General features: G+C 39.8%; 1 pseudogene; it reads left to right on the forward strand.

The window, feature by feature from the left end:
- Nucleotides 1-1,451: 1,451 nt before the first annotated feature.
- LOC149233693 (chaperonin 60 subunit beta 2, chloroplastic-like) overlaps nt 1,452-22,559 on the forward strand; it is a 50,462-nt pseudogene continuing 29,354 nt past the window's right edge.

The raw sequence follows: 22,559 nt of genomic DNA on the forward strand, positions 1-22,559 counted from the left end.
TCAGTAGGCATGTGTGTTTGGGTCATGCTCTTGATTTAGGACCATGTGATACATTTTTTGGTTTTGCATGCCCCTATCCTTAGCTTTGAGAAAGAATAGTTGTGGAATTGGATGGCCTCTTCTTTGTTGACAACTTAATGCATCTTTAGGGGGGACCTGTCCATGTTTGAGTGCGAAGGAGACATGTGTGGAGGTGGGGTTTTATATATGGACTTTATATATTGTACATATGTAGCAGTGGTATCCCTTTGTCTATATTTTCTCTTTTTGCTTTGACAAATAGTGTGGGTGTTGCCCAAGATGCTTATTGCATGATAATCCTTTGCAAGGTCACTATTGGGGACAATGATATGTTGGTTCAGGATATTATGAGATATGATTTATGTGCTTCCTTTAATTCTATGCAAAATGGAAAGTCCTCAAGATTGGATGGTTTTCCTTATGAAGTCTCTAAGTTCATGTGGGACTTTATTGGGGATCATATTTGTTGTTTAGATGTAGATTTTTTTTCTAGGTTCCTCTTTGAGTCCCTCAAGTCTCAATTATGGCTTGATGAAGCCTATTCCTAAGAATGAAATGAGAGACTCTATAGGTGGTTGGTAGCTTATTACTTTGCTTACCATTTCTTACAAATTTGTGGCAAAGGCTTTTTCTTTGAGGATCTGGTGAGTTTCCAAGTATGTAGTGCGACCGAAGTGGACTAGGTTTGTCCAGGGGTCTAGTCAGCCTGGGAGGCAATGGAGTGGGCTAGAGAGATAGGGAAACAAAGCCTTAAGTTGATGATTGAATTTGAAAATCCTATGATCGAGTTGGTTGTTCTTTCATATTTAAGATACATTGATGTGCTTAGGTTATGATTCACAATGTGTGGGTATAATGAGTGATCTTTTCACCAATTCCTTGGCCTTCGTTTTTTCATAAAGATTTATCCCTACGGATAGTGTTACATTAGTTGATTCAGTAGGGCCATCCTTTGGTTCCTTATCTATATTTATGCATGTTGATGCCTTGGGTTACTTGCTGGAGGCAACTTTCATTGTAAGGAAGATCAACATTATTATGCTTTTAGATGGTCGAAAAAGGTTAATAACTATTTTGAAGATGAATCTTACTTGCTTGGACACCTTTTGTGGTGTCTTGGGTGCCATTTTCAGCCCTCACAAAATTGATTTTTGGATTTTTGGGTTGGATTTGTCTCTGGAGTGGACTCCTACTCCCTGGGTTATATTTTTCATGGAGTGATTGTCAAATTTGATATTCTTTTTGGGACTGGGTTATCACCTATGGACTCATGAGATGCAAAAAACTTATCTATTTAGTGTGGGATGAGATAAGCCTTAATAGCTATTTAGTGTGTTAGTTACAGGTGTTTTTTGTTACTTTGGCGTTCATGTTTGTGAAATAATAGCTAATATGAAGATATTGTAATTATCTATTCAGAATAAGGGAAGATGGCCTATGCTATGGGTAGTATGACAACAATTGCCACTTCTGTCTCCCTGGGTAACATTGGAAAGGAGAGGAAGTTTGGTGCAATATCTAACAAAAATTCCAAGCAATTGTCTTCTCTTGTTGCTTTTTCACCCATCTCCTTCAATTGCTTAAGCAGAAGGTAGACCACAAGATTACGTTGCAGAGAGTGGGTAGTTAATCCAAGAGCTATGGAAAATGAGTTGTACTTCAACCAAGATGGGTCAGCAACAAAAAAATTACAGGTCAGAGAAAAAAAGTCCATCTAAAGGAAGGTTCTTTTCACATAAAACTTTACCGTGGTAGATCTTTCTTTGTCCATATACATTTGATGTTAATGTGTGGTTTGTATGTAGGTTTGGTATGACATATATTCCAACATTTTATTGTGCATCTATTGAAAATATTTTCAAATTGTCTTGCATGCAGGTGTCAACAAGCTTGCTAATCTTATCGGAGTCACCCTTAGACCAAAGGGCAAAAGTGTTGTTTTGGAAAGCAAGTATGGTTCTATGAAGATTTTCAATGATGTTGTAATAATAGTGAAGCACGTAAATTGTAGATGTGGGTTGTAAATTTTTTATATTCTACATTAATTTTCCTTGCCTAAATGTCTTACTATCTTATACCTGGGAGGAAAACTTCTCACAGGTCATAGACAGCATATTGCTCTTTTGATGATCTACTTGGTCTATGGAGTATCCACAATAGAGTAATGAATCAAACTTTAAATTGTTGAAAACAAAGAATTTGTTCAATATGTTGATGAGTCAAGGTCAATTGTTATTACCAGTTCAGTTAATGCATTTCAATGTTGCACCCTACTTCTGATAGGTTGAATTAGAGGATCTAGTTGAAAATAATTTGGCCAAGTTGGTAAGACAGGATGCAACAAAGATAAATGATTTATATGGTGATTGAGATCACATGGATACACACCCACACAGGTGGCCATAGATCTAGTGACTACGACATAGGTGTAGTAGAGATACAACCAGTTTAGGCCATGAAACACTATGGCACAGATATAGATCTATTGGGTACAATGCTAGTAGCCAGGGACACAGAGATTATCTAGCTAAGGAGAGAGAAGGAGAGCCTACAAATCTAGCTAAGGGAATATAAGGAGGCTATCAGGTAAGGTAGGAAGTGATGAAGGACGTCACAAACAGTAGGCAGTGCTAGAGTTATGAGAGTCAGGACGACCGCCTCACAAATGACTGTACAGGCATGGGATATAGATGTGGATAAGGCTTGCAATAGACACTGACAAATGATCCTCTTGAGAGAGAGGGTCAGAGTCAGAGCTATACTCCTCTCCTAATGTACTGTGTATACATGATGTATCCACAACACACCTATGATGTATTCCATGAGATTTTTAAAATCAACCATCATATTTTTTATGCATCTAGCCTAGGGAATGTGAGTGAGAAGTCGTACACTGATACTGTATGCTCAGGATTGATGACATAGATATATATACTGATGCAGAAATAAAACATATCCTATACTTTATTTCTATACTACCTCAGTATTGGATGCTTAGCTTGACATTGTTTTTTCACCTGATTGATTACTAGCTCAGAATCACCCACAATCTTCAACATTTTCATTCCTATCTTCCTAGCAATCTTAAGACCAAACACCATGGCTTCATGCTCAACCACATTGTTGGTACAATAAAACTCCAATATAAAGGAAAAATGATGATGAGTACTCGCAGGAGAAACCAGAAAAACACCTACCCCAAAACCATATTTAGAAGAAGACAGATCAAAACTAATATTCCACAGATTATCGGGCCTAGGCCTCTCATCCTCATTCATCAAATCCTTAGAAATTTCCACAGGATCAACATTAAGACTCATTACATATTCACCCATCTCATCAGTTGTATAAATGAGAGAATTTGTGTAATTGGTACGGTTCCCTCTATAATCTATAGGTTCTCCCTCTGAACACAAGGACTATGGCATATTACAAGTCAAACTCAATATTCCCCCAAAGGAGTACCCTAGCTACGTGACATCAACAAACCATAAGTAGGATGGAAATTTACGATCATTGATTCACTACATCCATCATTACATGCTTTCATGGCATATGTACCAGCTTAACCACTAGATATTTAATCATTCCAATGTAGGGCACCTTTCTAGAAATAAGGAAATACTTCTTAAGTAGTCCCCCTAGTATAGTTACTCACTTCATCTTTCACTAGATTATTTGTGAGTTCAACATGCTAGATTAGTTGATCCAAAACTGTCAGCTAGAGTTTCTTGAAGACTCCAGGGTAGAATGTTGAGGAGTTACTTGTGAAACATCTAGGATAGATGTTATCTGTAAGGGAGTGTACATGCTAAAACTTAAGACCCTGTAATCGACATTATTCTCCAGGTTGAAGATAGTGAATTAGAAGATGTTGCTACATTAATGATCCGAATTGGATCCTAGACACACTCTAAGTTTTCATGAACTCTTAAAATTATGCCAAGTTTCAAAGTCTTATGAAGGTCAAGCTTATTAGAGATCTCCCCATAACAATTGCAATTTTTTATCAACGCGGAGCAATGAGGACCCTTGGTCAAGCGCGCAAACCATCGGCCCATGGTAACATGCATTGTCACGAATTAGCAAAATGGGAGGCCTTTTCGAGAAATGGGGGTGGTTTTTGATATGCGATTAGCGACAAGTTGCTAATCGCATATCACCAGGCAAACCCCTCAAAGAAGGAAAAGCCCCGAGCGCCTGGACCCGAAATATTATAAAATGTAAAGGATATCGCGCCGATTCCGTCGGGGGTGGGATTCCACAAAGCCGGCAGGATATCGAAAGGGCTAGGGGCGGTAAGTGGTTTCAGCTAAGTCGCCCGATGCCACACATCGATTGCCACACGTCCAGCAAAAGAGAGAGAAAACCACTCACATTGGGTAGGTAACCATCGAGCTACTCAACCGCCTGATATGAGTGAAAACCATAGGATTTGGGGGGGCCTAGATCAACAGTGGGGACGTGTCTCGATGGGTGACCAGATTTGATGAGGTTATAGAGCAAGATCACATGGGATTTGAAGTCCGACATGGACGATGAGTTGGAAAAAGATTCTGTTTCGTGGGCTTTCTTGGAGCAAACGGAAATAATGACCATTTAAACATGTCCGAGAGAGCTGACACCCTCATCCGTTACAAAATAGGTGGCCACCTCCCTGTGAAGTGTTATGCAGTGACTGTAAACGTCAAAAGAAGGGATTCAAACGGATAGAGGAAGGGGAACCAGAAAGCCAGGAAGTAGAAACGAACAGTCAGAAAGAAGATTGGCTTTAAAGTCACGAACTGACAAAGAAAGAAGCAAGTAAGTTGGAAGCAAGTTAGCAAGTGAGAAGCAGAGACGAGAAGCTGAGCTAACCTATAGAAGCAAAGGCAGCATCGTGCCAGAAAGAGACAGAGAGAGTCAGAGAGTCTGTGTGCTGTAAAAAAGGCTTAAGAGGTTCAAGCAAACTCCTTTGTATATGCCTGTCACGTATGGGTCTCAGATTGGGCACATACTACGGTGACCAATAAAGGTCGAGTTTTAGTAAGGAGAGCCTGTGTACTCCAGAGACTTGGGGGATCCAAGTACAGTCCTACTGATTTGTATCTACTGTGTGAGACTCAAATTGAGCTCACTGTTGTAAAAAATCTTCTTTGAAAACATAATAGAGAGGCCACCACTGAAGGCTAGATCGGGAGACGTAGCCCAGGAGTGTTGGGTGAGCTCCTTATCAAACTTGTTGTGTTTACATGTTTTCTTGTTATGTTTTCTCTAACTGCTTCAGTGCCTATGTATTTTGCAATATTATCGATCCATTTCATAAAATAACATAGGAACATCCATGCACATGAGTCTGTAATACCTTATTAATTATCTTAGATCAATTTCAGATCAAATGGTATCATAGCTCTAGGTTACTAAGGTTAGACAAGCTTGTGCTAGATTCTTTTGTTGAATGATAACTAGATCAAAGCTTAAATTAAGAGAAGGAGAGTTGGTTGAAGCTAACCCAGAAATTGGAAGAGTCTATCCTAAGAGGAAAATGTTAGAAGAAAATCCCTTGGAATCAGACTCCCAGTTCATGGACAGTTTCATGACCATGAGAGCCATGGTAGAAGAAATGTATAGAGAATTTAAGAAAGGTAGAGGTGAAGAGTCATCAACCTCCAAACAAGATAAAGGAGTAGAAGAACCTCTTCTAGTTGCCCACCCAGAAGGCAAAGGAAAAGAAGAGAAGCCCTCTCCACCATCTCCCCCATCATCACCTTCATCATCATCTTCTTCACACAAAGAAAGCCCTGAAAAGAAAAAGAAGAAATATTCTTTGATTAAATTAGATGTGAAGTTTGATTTGCCAGTTTATGATGGACAATTATGTTAGGCCCCTATACTACTAGTGTAACCCCTTATTGTTATTAGTACAACCCACTTATTATATTGATGTACCCATGTAGTGCCCATATTGTTACTATTGTGCCCCATAGAAGCCCACTATTGTTATTATTGTGCCCTTACATTATTATTGTTATGTCGACTCTGATTATGTTATGACCCCGTAGACTCCTATATATAGAAAGGACGTATTTTCATTTGTATCATTGAAGAATTGTTAATTTATGTAATGAAAAGGAGGTTTCCCCCTCAAAGAGGCTAAATTATAAGGCATTGATCTATCTTTTCTATCTTTTTTTGAGCTTGTTTCATAACATTTGGTATCAGAGCTTTGGATTCTAGGGTTTTGCTGCTCCAAACAGGTCATCGTGGAATTTTCGCTATAACTTTTTTTTTTGTGACGTTTCAGAAGTTGCAAAAAAAACCCATTTGAGAAGAAATCGCGTTGAACCTCGGGTCAGAATTTCAGAGCTTTTTGCGCTATATTTGTGGAGATATGATCTAAGGAAGTTGGTCTTTTTGCAAACTCTTGAATTACATTTCAAACAGGTGACTTGGGAAAAATCGTCATAACTTTCTCTCTACGGATCGGATTGAAATTTTGTAAGAAGGTACATAAAGAGGACGGACTTTAGTTTCTTGTATGCATTTTTCAGATCCAAAGGTTGAAACAGTGACACGTGGCACTTCATACAAGTTTTCTCTTCTGGAAAGGTCTATAATCAGGTCATCTTGGGAGATTGTGCATAACTCTTTCTTGGAGAATCTAATTTGGATCAGACTAGTGGCATTGGAAAGAGAACAAAGAGGGCTACCACAGGTCGCAATTTCAGAACTTAAAGATTCGAAAGTACAGAGTTACAGTCGTTTCAAGATCGAGCTCCTAAAATCAAGAAAAAGCAAGATGAGGAAGTTTGATGGCAAGGATTTGGTAAATTAGATACTTCAGATGGAGCAATATTTTGATCTACATGGTGTACCACTATTACAAAAGGTATGTATTGCATCTTCATATTTAGAACCAGATCAATTTTTATGGTATGAAGGGCTTTGTTCTCGTAAACAACTTGTTACATGGTCAATTTTCACGGAGGAAATGATAGCACATTATGAGGATACAAAGAGCAACACCTTCTTTAGAGGAACACCAGAACAATTGGAAAGAGTAAAAGGGCTTTGTGACATAGTGGAAAGAAAAATTATGGAAACCAGGAAGCCTACCCCTCACAACTATAAAGATGGAAGTGTTGTTTCTCCTAGCCTTCCACAACCTACAAGGGTTACACCACAACAATTGGAAGAAAAAAGAGAAAAAGGGCTTTGTTACAATTGTGATAGCAAATGCACTAAAGATCATAAGTGTGCTGAGAAGAAATTATTTTACATAGAATATGAAGAGGAGGAAGAAAAGGATCAAGAAACATCAAAAGAAGAAGATATACGCCAGGACCCCACCCCAGAGAAAGAAGAAATGAGTCATACCATATCTTGTAAAGCATTGGCAAGAATTACCACTCCTCAAGCTCTCAAGATAGAAGGACATATCAAGAAGAAAAAGGTGCAAGAAGTGAAAGATCACATCGAGAAAGAAGAAATGAATCCAACCATATCTTGTAATTCATTGGTCGAAATTACCACTCCTCAAATTATCAAGATAGAAGGACATATCAAGAAGAAAAATGTTCAAGAAGTGAAATATCACATCGAGCATCAAGAAATGAATCTGACCATATCTTGTAAAGGATTGGAAGAAATTACCACTCCTCAAACTCTAGAGATAGAAGGACATATCAAGAATAAAAAGGTTCAAGCAGTGAAATATCACATCGAGCATCAACAACAAGTTCTCCAAATTTTAAAGTATAACGCCACTTCAGTGAAAAATCAAATGAAACAACAGGTAGATCAACATCGTAGTGAAAAATGTTTTGATGTAGGTGATTGGGTATTTTTACTGCTACATCTCAAGCAAGCTATTTATGAGAAGGAAATGTTGGCAATACTACATGCACTTAAAAAATGGCGACCTTACCGAATGGGAAGACTCTTCAAGGATGAGGATGTGGAAGCATTCTTTTGTGCTATTTCTATTATCCAACCAGATTGGATAAACAAAGCAAGGGATGAATGGAAGAAGGATGAAGAAGTATGGCCACTTATTCAAAAGTTGCAAAAGATCCCAATTCAAACAATATTGCCAGAAATTGAAGAGGAAGGAAAAAACATATTGGAACTTGGAGTAGTCACAGAAACAAGAACCCGACAGCTACGAAATCGATCAATTTCAGAGTATCTCATCAAGTGGAAGAACTTACCCGCTGAAGATTCCACATGGGAGGACAATAATTTTATACAGAAGCATCAAGAACTACTCAAGCGTCGAGGACAATTCTTTTTGAAGGAGAGGGGCATGTTAGGCCCCTATACTACTAGTGTAACCCCTTATTGTTATTAGTACAACCCACTTATTATATTGATGTACCCATGTAGTGCCCATATTGTTACTATTGTGCCCCATAGAAGCCCATTATTGTTATTATTATGCCCTTACATTATTATTGTTATGTCGGCTTTGATTATGTTATGACCCCTTAGACTCCTATATATAGAAAGGAGGTATTTTCATTTGTATCATCGAAGAATTGTTCATTTATGTAATGTAAAGGAGGTTGCCCCCTCGAAGAGGCTAAATTCTAAGGCGTTGATCTATCTTTTCTATCTTTTCTTGAGCTGGTTTCATAACAAATTGAATGCAGAAAAGCTAGATAACTGGATTACACAAATTGATGTATATTGCAGAGTGCAAAACATCGATTCAGAAAGGAGAAAGATTCAGCTAGCTAGCTTACACCTTGGAGGCACCACCATGGTATGGTGGGAAGGCAGGACACAAGCTGATTTGAAGAAGCATGGTAAAATTCTTTCTACCTGGAATGAATTTGTTTCTGCAATTAAAAAACAATTCTATCCACTAGCTTATATGCAACAAGCTATGATGAGTTGGAAAACTCTTCGCCAATTGAAGGGGCGAAGTGTACAAAGTTACACCCAAGAATTTAGGAAAAGAGCTTTTATTCTAGGCATTTATTTAGACTCACCTAAAACTTTGCTGAAGTATATAGGTGGTCTACATAGTTATTTAAGACATACCATTCTCATGTTTAATCCCACTAGTATAGATGAGGTATCTGTTCAAGCTACACATCTAGAAGCTAGAGGCAAGAATGTGAACCCAGAAGTTGGGGGATCATCAAAACCCACTGCAAACAAGAACAAGGAAAAGAGAAAACAAAAATGGAAAGAGAGGAAGGCAAATGTTATACAAAAGACCAAACCTTCATGCACTCATTGCAATAAGGATGGGCATGATGATGAACACTGCTGGATTCTGCATCCGGAGCTGAAACCCAAGAAGTACGATGGAAAAAAGAAGAAGACTGTTGCAGCTATTCAGAAGGATTTGGGGTCAGACTCAGGGGATGAAACAAAAATCACAGCCATAGGTATAAAAGGTAAAAATTCTGAAGCATCTACTAGTAATTCTACACAATCTACTAATAACAAAGAAAATGAGAGGAAAAGACATGAGATTTTTCATATTAGAGTTATTTCCAAGCATCAAAATATTGATACTTTGTTTGATAGTGGCTCACAAGTAAACTTAATTTCTGAAGCAATTGTAAAGAAACTGGGATTACTAATCACACCTCACAAAAATCCATATCCATTAGGTTGGTTATGTGATAAAGCAAAGCTACAAGTGACTAGACAATGTAAACTTAGGTTTTCTTCTGGGTTAGCATTTGTAGATGAGGTTGAGTTAGATATTGTTCCCTTGGATATATGTGGAATTGTTTTAGGAAGTCCTTACTTGTATGATAGAAAAACCATTTTCTATAGAGCTGAAAACAAGTATCAACTCGTTAAATATGGAATTGAATATATTGTAATAGCTCATAAACTCAAGAATAATTACACTCTCATAAAGTCAGGGCAGATGAAAAGAATTGTAAATTCATGAAAGCAATTTTTACTGATTGTTGTAAAGGAAAAGAAACCTAATAAAACCAATGTATTTGAAGGCTATAACGCTAAACAACAAGCTAATTTAGAAAAATTTGTTTCAAAATATGATATACTATTTCAAGAACCTAAAGGTTTGCCACCCAAAAAGGAAATAGTACATGATATTAATTTGCAGCAAGATGCTCCATTGCCTAACATCGGAATGTACAGGTTGTCCGCTTTAGAGAATGCAGAAATCAAGAAGCAGGTATAAGAGCTACTCGAGAAAGGGTTCATAAGACCTAGCACATCACCTTGTGGGTCTCCAATTGTCTTGGTGAGAAAGAAAGATGGCTCATGGAGAATGTGCATTGATTACCGAGCACTGAATAAGATAACGATTAAAACTCGTTATCCCCTTCCTCGCATAGATGATCTATTAGATCAATTGAAATAAGTTGTTTACTTTTCCAAGTTGGACTTGCATAGTGGCTACCATCACGTCAGAGTTGCAGAGCAAGATGCATGGAAGACTGCTTTCAAAACAAAGCAGGGATTGTATGAGTGGTTGGTTATGCCTTTTGGCTTAACTAATGCACCTGCTACTTTCATGAGAGTAATGAATGATGTACTTAAGCCTTTTATTGATGATTTTTTCATTGTATATTTAGATGACATTCTTATATTTAGTAAAACATGGGAAGAACATTTGAAGCATGTAAAGCAGACTCTAGATGTTTTGAAAAGAGAAAATCTTTGTGTTAAGCTATCAAAATGTGAATTTGGCAAAACATTTTTGAATTATTTGGGTCATATTGTAGGGGGTGGTGAATTGAAGATAGATCCCTCTAAGGTTGCAGTCATTGTAAACTAGCCTAAACCCAAATTTTCTACAGATGTTAGAAGATTCCTAGGAGCAGCACAATATTGGAGAAATTTTATTTCTAACTTTTCCTTGATTGCAGCTCCCTTACATGCTTTAACAGGATTGAACAAGGTGTTTCAGTGGGGAGGAAAATAGCAGAAAGCCTTCAACACCTTCGAAGAAAAGATTAGTACAGCACCAGTACTAGCACTACTCGATCTTCAAAGACCCTTTGAGATTGAAATAGATGCTAGTGACTATGCCATGGGAGCAGTGTTGATGCAACCCGATAAACCCATATGTTATCATTTTGAGACATTTAATTCTGGAATAGTTAATTATCCCACATATGATAAAGAATTGTATACATTAGTACAGAGTGTGAAAAAGTGGAAACATTACCTAATGGGCAAAGAGACAGTTATACATACTGATCATCAACCACTTCAATATTTGCACTCACAAACTAAGTTGCAGCAATCAAGACACTATAGGTGGATGGGTTTTCTACAACAGTTTCATATTGTCATCAGATATAAAAAGGGCATACACAATAAAGTTGCAGATATGTTGTCCAAACCAATCATAAATGCATCTACTATACTTAAGCATAATTCAGTATTGCATGAAAGCTACATTGAACAATATGCTCAAGATATAGATTTTAAAGATGTATACACAACTTTAAGTCATGGCAAACAAGTAGAAGAATTGGATTATCATGTTAAGGACCAACTCTTGTATCATTTGGGAAAGTTATGCATTCCTCAAACCAAAAGAGTAAGGATAATTTGAGAAGCACACACTTCTCTAATATCAGGTCACTTTGGTGTAAGTAAAATAGTTGCACAGCTGCAAAGATTTTGTTATTGGCCAAAAATGAATGAGACAGCTTCTAGATATGTAAGAGGGTGTACTATGTGTACTAAAAGCAAGCCCAACAATAGAAAACTAGGCTTGTACACTCCATTACCAGTTCCTTCTCATCCTTGGGAAAGTATTTCGATGGACTTTGTTGGTGGACTACCTAAATCTAGAAAAGGTCATGACTATTTATATGTTATTGTGGATAGGTTCAACAAAATTTGTATTTTAATACCTTGTAACAAAGATATTACAGCTGAACAAACAACAAAGTTGTTCTTTCAGCATGTATGGGTTCATTTTGGATTATCCACTTTCATTGTATCTAATCGAGATACCTGATTTGTTGGGAAATTTTGGTCGAGTCTGTGGGAGTTGATGGACACCAGACTAAAGAAGAGCACAACTTTTCATCCGCAAACAGATGGCCAAACAGAGGTGGTAAACAGGACAGTGATCTAGTTGCTTAGAGGCTATTGTAGCAAGAATCCCAAGCTTTGGGATGAACATTTGTTTTATGTGCAGCATGCTTACAACCGAGTTAAACATTCTTCTACATAGAGATCTCCTTTTGAGACCTATTTTGGTTTCATACCAAGGTCTCCCTTGGATTTTGTCTTTGGTAAAGACATAGCGGTTGATGGACATAGTGATGTCGACAAGGCAACCAAGTTCATTGAACAAATCCAAGAGATTCACCAGGAAGTACAGGAATAGCTGGAAAAGAGCCAAGCCAAGTACAAGGCAAGGCATGATAAGCATCGGACTGAACATAGTTTCCAAGTTGGTGATCAAGTCTGGCTGTATATCAGCAAAGATAGAATGCAAGGTGAAGGTAAGAAGTTGAAGCCGATAAGGTATGGACCTTTCAAGATACTTGAGGAAATTGGTGAGAATGCTTTTCACCTTGATTTACCAGCTTACGTGCATATCTATTTAGTAGTTAATGTAGAAAGCTTGAGACTATTTGAACTTTCATTGATCGAAGATCCTGAAGAGCAGAGTCAATTGCCTTCTATTGATGATCTGTTGCCTGAATATCTCAATGAATTATAGGAAGATATAGTTCTGGACAGAAAGGTGATAACTACGTGCAAAGGCGATGTTGAGTACCTTAGGATTGGGCTCAAAGGTTCAAAACCAAGCAATGCAAGATGGATAGAAATTGGGCAAGCGAGGAATCTATACCCTAACTTGATTGATGCTTAAAAACCAACTTTCGGTGGTCCAAAAGCTTTTTCAGTGGGAAGGCCATGATCCGAATTGGATCCTAGAACACACTCTAAGTTTTCATGAACTCTTAAAATTATTCCAAGTTTCAAAGTCTTATGAAGGTAAAGCTTATCATAGATCTCCTCGTAACATTTGCAATTTGTGATCAGCGCGGAGCAACGAGGACCCTCGGTGAAGCGTGTAGACCGTCGGCCCATGGTAACGCGTGCTGTCACGAATTAGCAAAACAGGAGGCCTTTTCGAGAAACGGGGGTGGTTTCTAATATGCAATTAGTGACAAGTCGCTAATCGCATATCGCCAGGAAAACACCTCAAAGAAGGAAAAACCTCGAGCGCCTGGACCCAAAAGATTATAAAATGTAACGGATATCACGCCGATTCCGTCGGGGGCGGGATTCCACAAAACTAGCAAGATATCAGAAGGGCTCGAGGCAGTAAGTGGTTTCAACCAAGTCCTACCCAATGCCACACATTGATTGCCACGCATCTAGCGAAAGAGAGAGAAAACTGCTCACATCAGGAGGGTAACCATCGAGCTACTCAACCACCCGATATGAGTGAAAACTATAGGATTTGGGGGGGGCTAGATCAACGGTGGGGACACGTCCCGATGGGTGACTGGATTTGATGAGGTTATAAAGCAAGATCACATGGGATTTGAAGTCTGACATGGACGATGAGTTGGCAAAAGATTTGGTTTCGCAGGCATTCTTGGAGCAAACGGAAATAACGACCGTTCAAACATGTCCGAGAGAGCTGACACCCTCATCTGTTACAGAATAGGTGGCCACCTCCCTATGAAGCATTATGCAGTGACTGTAAACACCAAAAGAAGGGATTCAAACGAACAAAGGCAGGGGAACCAGAAAGCCGAGAAGCAGAAATAAACAGTCAGAAAGCAAATTGGTTTTAAAGTCATGAACTGACAGAGAAATAAGCAAGTTAGCAAGTGAGAAGCAAAGACAAGAAGCCAAGCTAACCTATAGAAGCAAAGGCAACATCGAGCCAGACAGAGATAGAGAAAGTCAGAGGGTCTGTGTGCTTTAGAGAAGGCTTAAGAGGTTCAAGCGAACTCCTCTGTATATGCCTGTCATGTATGGGTCTCAGATTGGGCTCATACTACGGTGACCAATAGAGGTCGAGTTTCAGTAAGGAGAGTCTGTGTACTCCAAAGACTTGGGGGATCCAAGTACAGTCCTACTGATTTGTATCTTCTGTGTGAGACTCGAATTAAGCTCACTGTTGTAAAAACTTTGCTTTGAAAACATAATAGAGAGGCCACCACTGAAGGCTAGACTGGGAGACGTAGCCCAGGAGTGTTGGGTGAACTCCTTATAAAACTTGTTGTGTTTACATGATTGCTTGTTATGTTTTCTCTAACTGCTTCAGTGCTTGTGTATTTCATAATCTTACCGATCTGTTGCATAAAATAACATAGGCACATCAATGCACATGAGTCTATAATACCTTATTAATTGTCTTAGATCAATTTCAGATCAATTAAGTGTCGGGAATAATTATGAAATAGGAAACATGATAGCAAAGGCTATGAATAAAGTTGGAAGGAAAGGTGTTGTGACACTTGAAGAGGGGAAAAGTGCAGAAAAAAAATTTGTATGTTGTTGAGGGAATGAAATTTGATCATTCATATATTTCTCTATACTTTGTGATAGACAACGAGAAGATGTCCGTGGAGTATGAAAATTGCAAGGTAATTGATGTGAATTGAAAGATTCTTGCCCTTTTTTGTTGTGTTGCTATTTGTTAGTGCTCCTTGTAATGAAAAGAGAATGGATAGAAATCATGTGTAATAATTTTAGAATAAACTCTCATCTGTGTTGTGGAATTGTTTCATAATTACCTTCGTCTGTCATATATTCATGGCACATCCTCCTAGTTCAATTTGGGTTGGTGTTGGTTTTGTACGGAATTTTAAAATTTGTGCCTTATGAACCTTCTGTTATTTCTTGAATCTGTACAATATTGGATTTAGAATACTGATCAGAAAGAAATATGACCACTACTAAGCATGGGAAGAGGGTTTCTAAATTTCTATTTACTTGTGCTTGATTTTTAAAATTCACTGATTAGAAATTTGGAAATGAACTTGCATGTTTATATTTTCTTATAATTTGAAGCTATTATTGGTTGACAAAAAGATCACAACTGTAAGAGACTTGATCACAATATTGGAAGAGGTCATCCGTGGGGGGTATCCTATCTTGATCATTGCTAAGGACATTGAACAAGAAGCCTTGGCTACTCTTGTTGTGAACAAGCTTCGTGGTGCATTGAAGGTTGGCACTTTGAAAGCTCTTGGATTTGGAGAGCGGAAAAGCCAATATTTGGATGACATTGCTATATTGACTGGAGGTATTTTTCAAGTTTAGCTACATTAAGGACTTACATGCACTAAGAGCTTAAGTACAAAGCTTAGTGTGTATATAAGCAGTCTTATATCATTTGTCGTGGAAACAATCTTTATTTGGTAATGGGTTTTCTCTACAAGTTCAACTTTTCATGTTAATAGGATAAATTCTCACTGAGTGAGAGGTATTGAGAATAAAAACTCTCCACCGTGTCTATAGTCATGGGTTTCTAATATCTTATATAGATATTATTTTTTTTATTCTTTCTCTGTGCAGGCACTGTTATCTGGGATGAAGTTTGATTTGCGCTTGTATAAAGTTGGAAGTAAGGTTCTGGGTACTACTGCCAAGGTGGTACTTACCAAGGATTCAACAACAATAGTTGGTGATGGGAGCTCTCAGGAAGTTGTTAATAAAAGAGTGTCTCAAAATAGAAGCTTGATTGAGGTGTGCTATTTCTCTATAACTTAAAAATAGGTTGCTTTTCCAAATGGAGGCTTGAAATTATTGTCATGTTTTCTCTGTATAGCCACCATATATTGTAAAGTGGCCATCACCTTGTGGGGAGGGATCTCCTCATTAATATCATTCATGATGATTGTATTAATGAATAAATTGAACCCCCACTCTGGTTATCAGTTTTCCTTATCACTCCATGCATTTAGTTTTAAATCCAAGCATGATAAAAATTCTAAAATCTGGAAATGAAAATATTTTCTAAAAGCACAAATTTAGAGATTTCACGACTGCTAAAATTGTAGAAATAAAACACAACAAAATTATGACAGTGACACACAGAAAATAACACAGTGATTTTTGGTCAATGTAACCTTGGAAAAAACCCCTACAACTCTTGGGGACAACCAGTTTGAGAGATCTCATTTATTTCTAAAATTGCTTTTATAGAGAAACTGAAATACACAGTAAAAATTCCATCAACCACAACTTACAACTTATCTCGATTTCCATGCTTGAACTTCACCTCGAAAATTGTGCCAATCAGCAAACAGCCAAAGCATAATTTTTTCCAGCAATAAAACAACATTAAATGATGTATGGCCTGCCTCGAAAAATGTGCCCAGAACTTGTTGTACGGACTGTATGGATTGTACAGATTTTAGTAGTATGGCTACCTCAAAAATAGTGCTCAAATCTACCTTGAAATTTTTGCCCTTGTTGTTGTCTCCCTTCCTCGATTTTTGTGCCTTTCTCCTATCGTACGCTTTTTTCCTTGGGATGCGTGCCAATAAATGTTGTTGCCTAAATTTGTTGAAATGTCTTCTTGCTGCTCTCCTTCGCTTCCTCACTGCTCAGAAAGTTTCTCCTTACTCTCTCTTCTCTTTCTCTCAAATGCTCATGAAAGAATGAATTGATCTTTTTCTCTTCTCTTCTCCATTTACTCTCTAAATGACCTTTTGGGTTACCCTAAGATATAATGGCAGAGATTCATTTAGATCTCGGGATGATAATAAATGTGCATGTAATTCTCACTTCTATTTTTTAACTCACCCACTTAAATAAAGACCCAATTAGCCTTTTATTTCCATAGTCACTCTTTCACTTTCTAATTCTTCATTGACTTTAATAAAGTCATCTTTAAATTAGAATGTAACTTTACCACTTATAAAGTCACTTTTCAATTAGGATGTAACTTTACCACTTATAAAGTCACTTTAGGATAAAAGTACAAATAAATTTCAACACTTTTCCCTACGCCAAAGATCAAAGACTTAGGGAACCACTTGTCCTCTGGTACCCAAATTTTAACACTCCCTCTTACCAAGGAAAGTGTTCCTCACCACTCCCATCTTGTCTCTAAAGTATACATGCTTGCCCCGTGGTAAGGTTTTGCTGAAAATGTCTACTACCTACTCATTTGTGGAAATGTACTCAAGCTTGGCAGCTCCCTTTTGGACATAGTCTCTAATGAAGTGATACTTGATCTCAATATGCTTTGACCTGTCATGAAAAATTGGATTCTTCGTGAGTTTTATGCAACTCTGATTATCACAATAAATTACTAAAGGTCTCAATGCCTAACCAAATAGACCAAACAACATCTTGTGAAGCCATATGGCCTCACAACTAGCCATACTAACAACCATATACTTTGACTCAGCTGAGCTCAATGCACCTGACTCTTGTTTCCGGAAGATCCATGACACAATTGTTGAACCCAACCCAAAACAGCACCCAGAAGTACTCCTCCTATATGAAGCACAACCTGCCCAATCTAAATCCGTGTACCCTGCCAGTCTCACTCCATCACCCTGTCTATAATCCAGACCAAAATCCACAGTCCCTTGCAAGTAACAAAGAATGTTTTTTGCAGCCACCTAGTGTAGTCTCTTGGGCTCACACATAAACTAACTCATACTATTAACTGCAAAACATATATCTAGTCGAGTGTTGACCAAATACATCAATTTACCAATGACTTTTTTGTATAGAGTGGGATCCACCAACTCAGGATCATAAGCGTGAAGCTTCTTACAATTAGTGATCATAGGTGTAGACATGGGTTTACAGCCCTCCATGTGAAATATGCTAAGAATATCCACAATGTACTTCCCTTTTTCTAGGAAGAAATGCCCCTCCTCCTACCACACCTCTAATCCCAGAAAATAATGCATCAAGCCGATATCCTTCATCTAAAACTCTGAGGCAAGATCTCTCTTACAACCCTCAATTAGTCTCTCTACACCAGTGATGATCAAGTCATCAACATACAACACTAAAATGAGAGGCTCCTCACCCACCACAATGAAGTATAGGTTCGGATTAGCCTCACTCTTTGTGAAACCCAACTACTGCAAGTAGGTATCAATCCTCAAGTACCAAGATCTAGGAGCTTGCTTTAGGGCATAGAGTGCCTTTTTCAATCTGCATACATGGGACTCCTTCCCATGCACCTCAAAGCTCTATGGCTGCTCAATATAAACCTCCTCCTGAATGAAGCCATTTAGAAATGCGGTCTTCACATCCATCTAGTGGATCTTCCAACCCATCTCTGCTACAATCTATATAATGGAGAGAATAGATGTATACCGAGCTACGAGAGTGTTGGCTTGTATGGGCCTAACCTAGGTTCAGAGGTGATTTAGCCAAGCAAATCCTGGTACTACTGGCCCTTTCGGCAACAGTCTGCAGAGTGCGGACTGAGGTCTCACCTGAAGTAGTATGGGGTGCTAGAACCAGGTTTCCGCGCCCTGGGGATGTCTGATGAGCTTCTGGCAGTCCACGGTTTGACCCTGCGCACACCTATTAGTCCCTCGAAATCTGTGATGTTGCCTTGGCACAGCCCTACTCAGGGCGTGGAAGTTCCTTGCTATTTAACCTATTATTACCTGATTACTTAACTTATCTGTGTAATACTAGTGATAATTAATAGTATATCTAGCAATCATATAAGTGCGCGTGATAAACAAGACAATATAAATGTAAAGAATGCAATACACAAGCAAATGCACCGAATTTGGAATCAACTTCTCTTTATTATTCTTTGTTCAAGGTTACAGACTCGACATTGCCCTACGCACTCAGCTGCAGGGGTCCGCGCACTCAGCTGCGGACTCTACTAGGCCTCTGTGCACTCAACTGCAAAGCCTCTTCCTACTACTATGACCCAATACACTTAGACTCTTACTCTATGCTCTATCTTCGCTCCTTTGCTTCTTAGCTACTCAGCTACTATCTTTACAACTTAGAGCCTCACTCTATTTATATAATCCCATGGTCCGTGGACCATGGGTAGGCCGACATGACATTACATTACCTTACAACACTTAGGGCAGACAACCATATGACTTAACCTATACTTCATGCTTCGCACCCGCAATTCGCGGAGTTTTACAATACATTTGACCAAAACTTGGGCTTTGAGCCCCAAAACATGCTGTGGCTGGATTCCATGCCCAAGAGGCCCCCAACACAATCATCGTGACTTGTCCCTGAGTCACTTTGTTGACGTAGATGCACCGAATTTGGAATCAAATTCTCTTTATTATTCTTCATTCAAGGTTACAGACTCAACACTGCCCTGCACACTCAGCTGCAGGGGTCCACGCACTCAGCTAGGGACTCTACTAGGCCTCTGTGCACTTAGCTTTAGAGCCTCTTCATACTACTACGACCCAATACACTTAGACTCTTACTCTATGATCTATCTTCACTCCTTTGCTTCTTAGCTACTCAGTTGCTATCTTTACAACTTAGAGCCTCGCTCTATTTATATAATCCCATGGTCTGTGGACCATGGGTAGGCTGACATGACATTACATTACCTTACAACACTTAGGGCAGACAACCCTATGACTTAACCTATACTTCGCGCTCCACACCCACAATTCGCGGAGTTTTACAATACATTTGATAAAAACTTGGGCTTTGAGCCCCAAAACATGTTGTGGGGGGATTCCATGCCCAATAGGCCCCCAACACAATCATCGTGACTCATCCTCGAGTCACTCTATTGGAACGACGATCTTGGCATGGAGCACCTCCAACTGGTCCCGTACTGCTCGAAGGTCCGCAACAAACTGTTCTGCGATTTGCTGGACCTGCTGCATGTGCTCTTCCGATGCTTCTTTGTGAGGATCGAATCCTTGCCTTAGCATGTAGAGCCCCTGCATCTGTGCAAGTTTTCCCTCGATATCTGCCATAATGGTGAAGGCCTCATCAATCCATGGCTAGACGTGCACTTTGAGAAGTGCCTCTTTCTGTCTTGCAGCATCCACCTGCTCTTTCAGTGCCCTTGCTTGCTGCATCTTTATGAGATGTTGAGTGAGGATGAATGTCTACGTAGTTCCCCTTACATTGTCTTATTGCTCCTAAAGCTCATGCGCCTCTGTTTCTAGGTGCTATATGTTGGGGTCCTCCTGCAAGGATGTCAAAACTCCAAAGGCTTGGTCCAACATACTCGTACAGTCCTGTACTGCCCGTCCAATTTCTTCCAACCTTGTTTGGATAGCACTAACGCGCTACTCTCTAACTTCTGGGGGAGTGGAAGGCTGCGCCTTCAGCCATAGCTCAGTAATCTGGAGATTCAACTCCAGCTGCACACACGTTGTTTCCTCGTGCGCGTTTCATACTCCACTTTCCAAATAGTGGATCCGCATTTCTATTGGTAGGTTCGCGGGAATGGACAACTCTAGGACTCGCCGACATGCTTCATCAACTGTCTGCACTAATTTCTAGTTTTGTGACACCAATTCGTCACGCTGTAGGCTGAGCTATTTGGTGTTGATCTTTTTCTCACTCATCACCTAAATCGTGTGACCCTCCTTGGCGTGGAGCTCTGCTGTTATTCCATCCTGCAGTTGGTATAGTGTGTCTCGCAGAAGGGCAACCAAATTAAGGCCAAGTCACTTGATCCTGCCAACCGTGGCTCTGTCAATCTCATTCTCTCCTGCTAGCGCTCCTTCTAGTAGCACTATGGTGTTGGCCATCTTTGCACATAGCATCTGCTTCGCTGCTGATGTGCATGCTGCACTGTAGGTGGCTACGATTCCTTCCTATGGGAGCCACACCTATAGTTCCTGCAGCTGTGCCCTTAGGGCCCCCAACACAATCTGCTGCTCTGACATGGCTTCTTGAGGTGCTTCCTTGGTGACCTCGTGAACTGTGTCATCGATGTCGTAGAGGTCACCTTCCGTTAATGTGATCGTGTCGATGGCCAATTTGGAGGCCTTAACCTTTTTCTATGGACCCGATCTCTCTGTGACGCGTGGCCTTTTAAGTTGGGTGGAAGTTGTGCTCGAGTCTGCGCCTTCTTCTGCAAGGTCTGTGTCCCTTGCCTTCTGTCCTATAGACAATTCCTAGCCCTCCTCTTCCTACGCTGCTATGCCCCCTATTGTCTGCGTTGTTCCTACTACTTCAGTGGCCTTTGCCTACTCTGCGGCTGCCTTTGCTACCTCGCAAACTGCCCTTACCTCTGCTGCCACTTTTTCATTGCGCCTCTTCTTGTCCAACTACATGACGTGCAACTTGGCCTCATCCTTTCTTTTCTGTGCTGCTGTCCTATCCAGCTCCGCCAAATCCGAGGCACGCCACTCGGGAGGCCATGATTCTAATACTATAAAAATTGCATCATCAGTGGCAATGAAGGGGAGCTTGGTCCACTGCTACGCCGAATCCTTTTGCACCTTGATGTAAATATTATGCATGTCCACCTTGAAGTCTGCAAAGCTCTGCAGACTATTGTGCATTGTGGGGGACAGGCGCGGCCTTTTATTAATCCACATTTGGATGCTCGCCTCCATGAGCACCCATAATATCTTCGTATCATGAATCCACTTCGCATCCTTGGTAGCCCAAAGCGATGCGTACTTTGCAGCCTCTTGTAATTCACACTCAATGCTTGGGAACTGACTATCCTCTGGCAGTTCTCCCATCACCAACAAAATGGACAAGAGCAACCACGCGTAGTGGAAGTTCTTACCCTGCTCCTGGGATTCCTTGCAGTTGGTCAAGAATTCCTCGCAGAGGAACTCAACCCAGTTGAATTGGACCCCCTCTATGCATTGTTTGGCCAACACAACTATCGGCAGTGGTACTTCATCGCCACGAAATTTTCTCATTACCTTCCTGACCAGGAGTTGGGTGGCTACACGCACCCCTTTATCTTTGATGTTGCTAATTGTGTAACCCCTCTTTTTCTTCTCAAGCTTATATTTTTTCTTCATGGCTTCTGCGAGGGCCAAATCGCTAATTTTTCTTGCTATCGCCATGGGGTCCTTTCCCTTTTAGGGAAGCCGAGAAATTCTATGGATGAGATCCGCCGTGATGCGAATAGGCTCCTCCAGCCATAAGTACCCATCATGCACCAGGAATAGCAGCTACCCAATGACGAAAATAGTGATGGATGTGCAGTGAAAGTGTGGTATCCACAGAAGATGAAGCAATCCATCCTTCTCTACACTGCACAACCATTTTTGCGGCTCTAATGTTGTGACTAGCCCTCCTGTGCTCTGCTTCATGAGGCTCTTCGTCTCTAAGTGTGGGAACTTCTCACTGTCCACGAGGTCCCAATCTTTAAACTTCATTATGGGCACTCAGCCCAGGTGTGAGCCTTCAAACACAATTCCATTAGGGATGAGCGGGGTTTGGAGTGTGCTCTTGTTATGAAACCAGCTCAAGAAAAGATAGATCAACGCCTTAGAATTCAGCCTCTTCAAGGGGGCAACCTCCTTTACATTACATAAATGAACAATTCTTCGATGATACAAATGAAAAGACCTCCTTTCTATATATAGGAGTCTAAGGGGTTATAACATAATCAGAGCCGACATAACAATAATAATGTAAGGGCATAATAATAACAATAGTGG

Source organism: Pinus tabuliformis, chromosome J, assembly GCF_031772625.1.
Source record: "Pinus tabuliformis cultivar Carrire ecotype Pingquan chromosome J, CPIR1, whole genome shotgun sequence".
NCBI lineage: Eukaryota > Viridiplantae > Streptophyta > Pinopsida > Pinales > Pinaceae > Pinus > Pinus tabuliformis.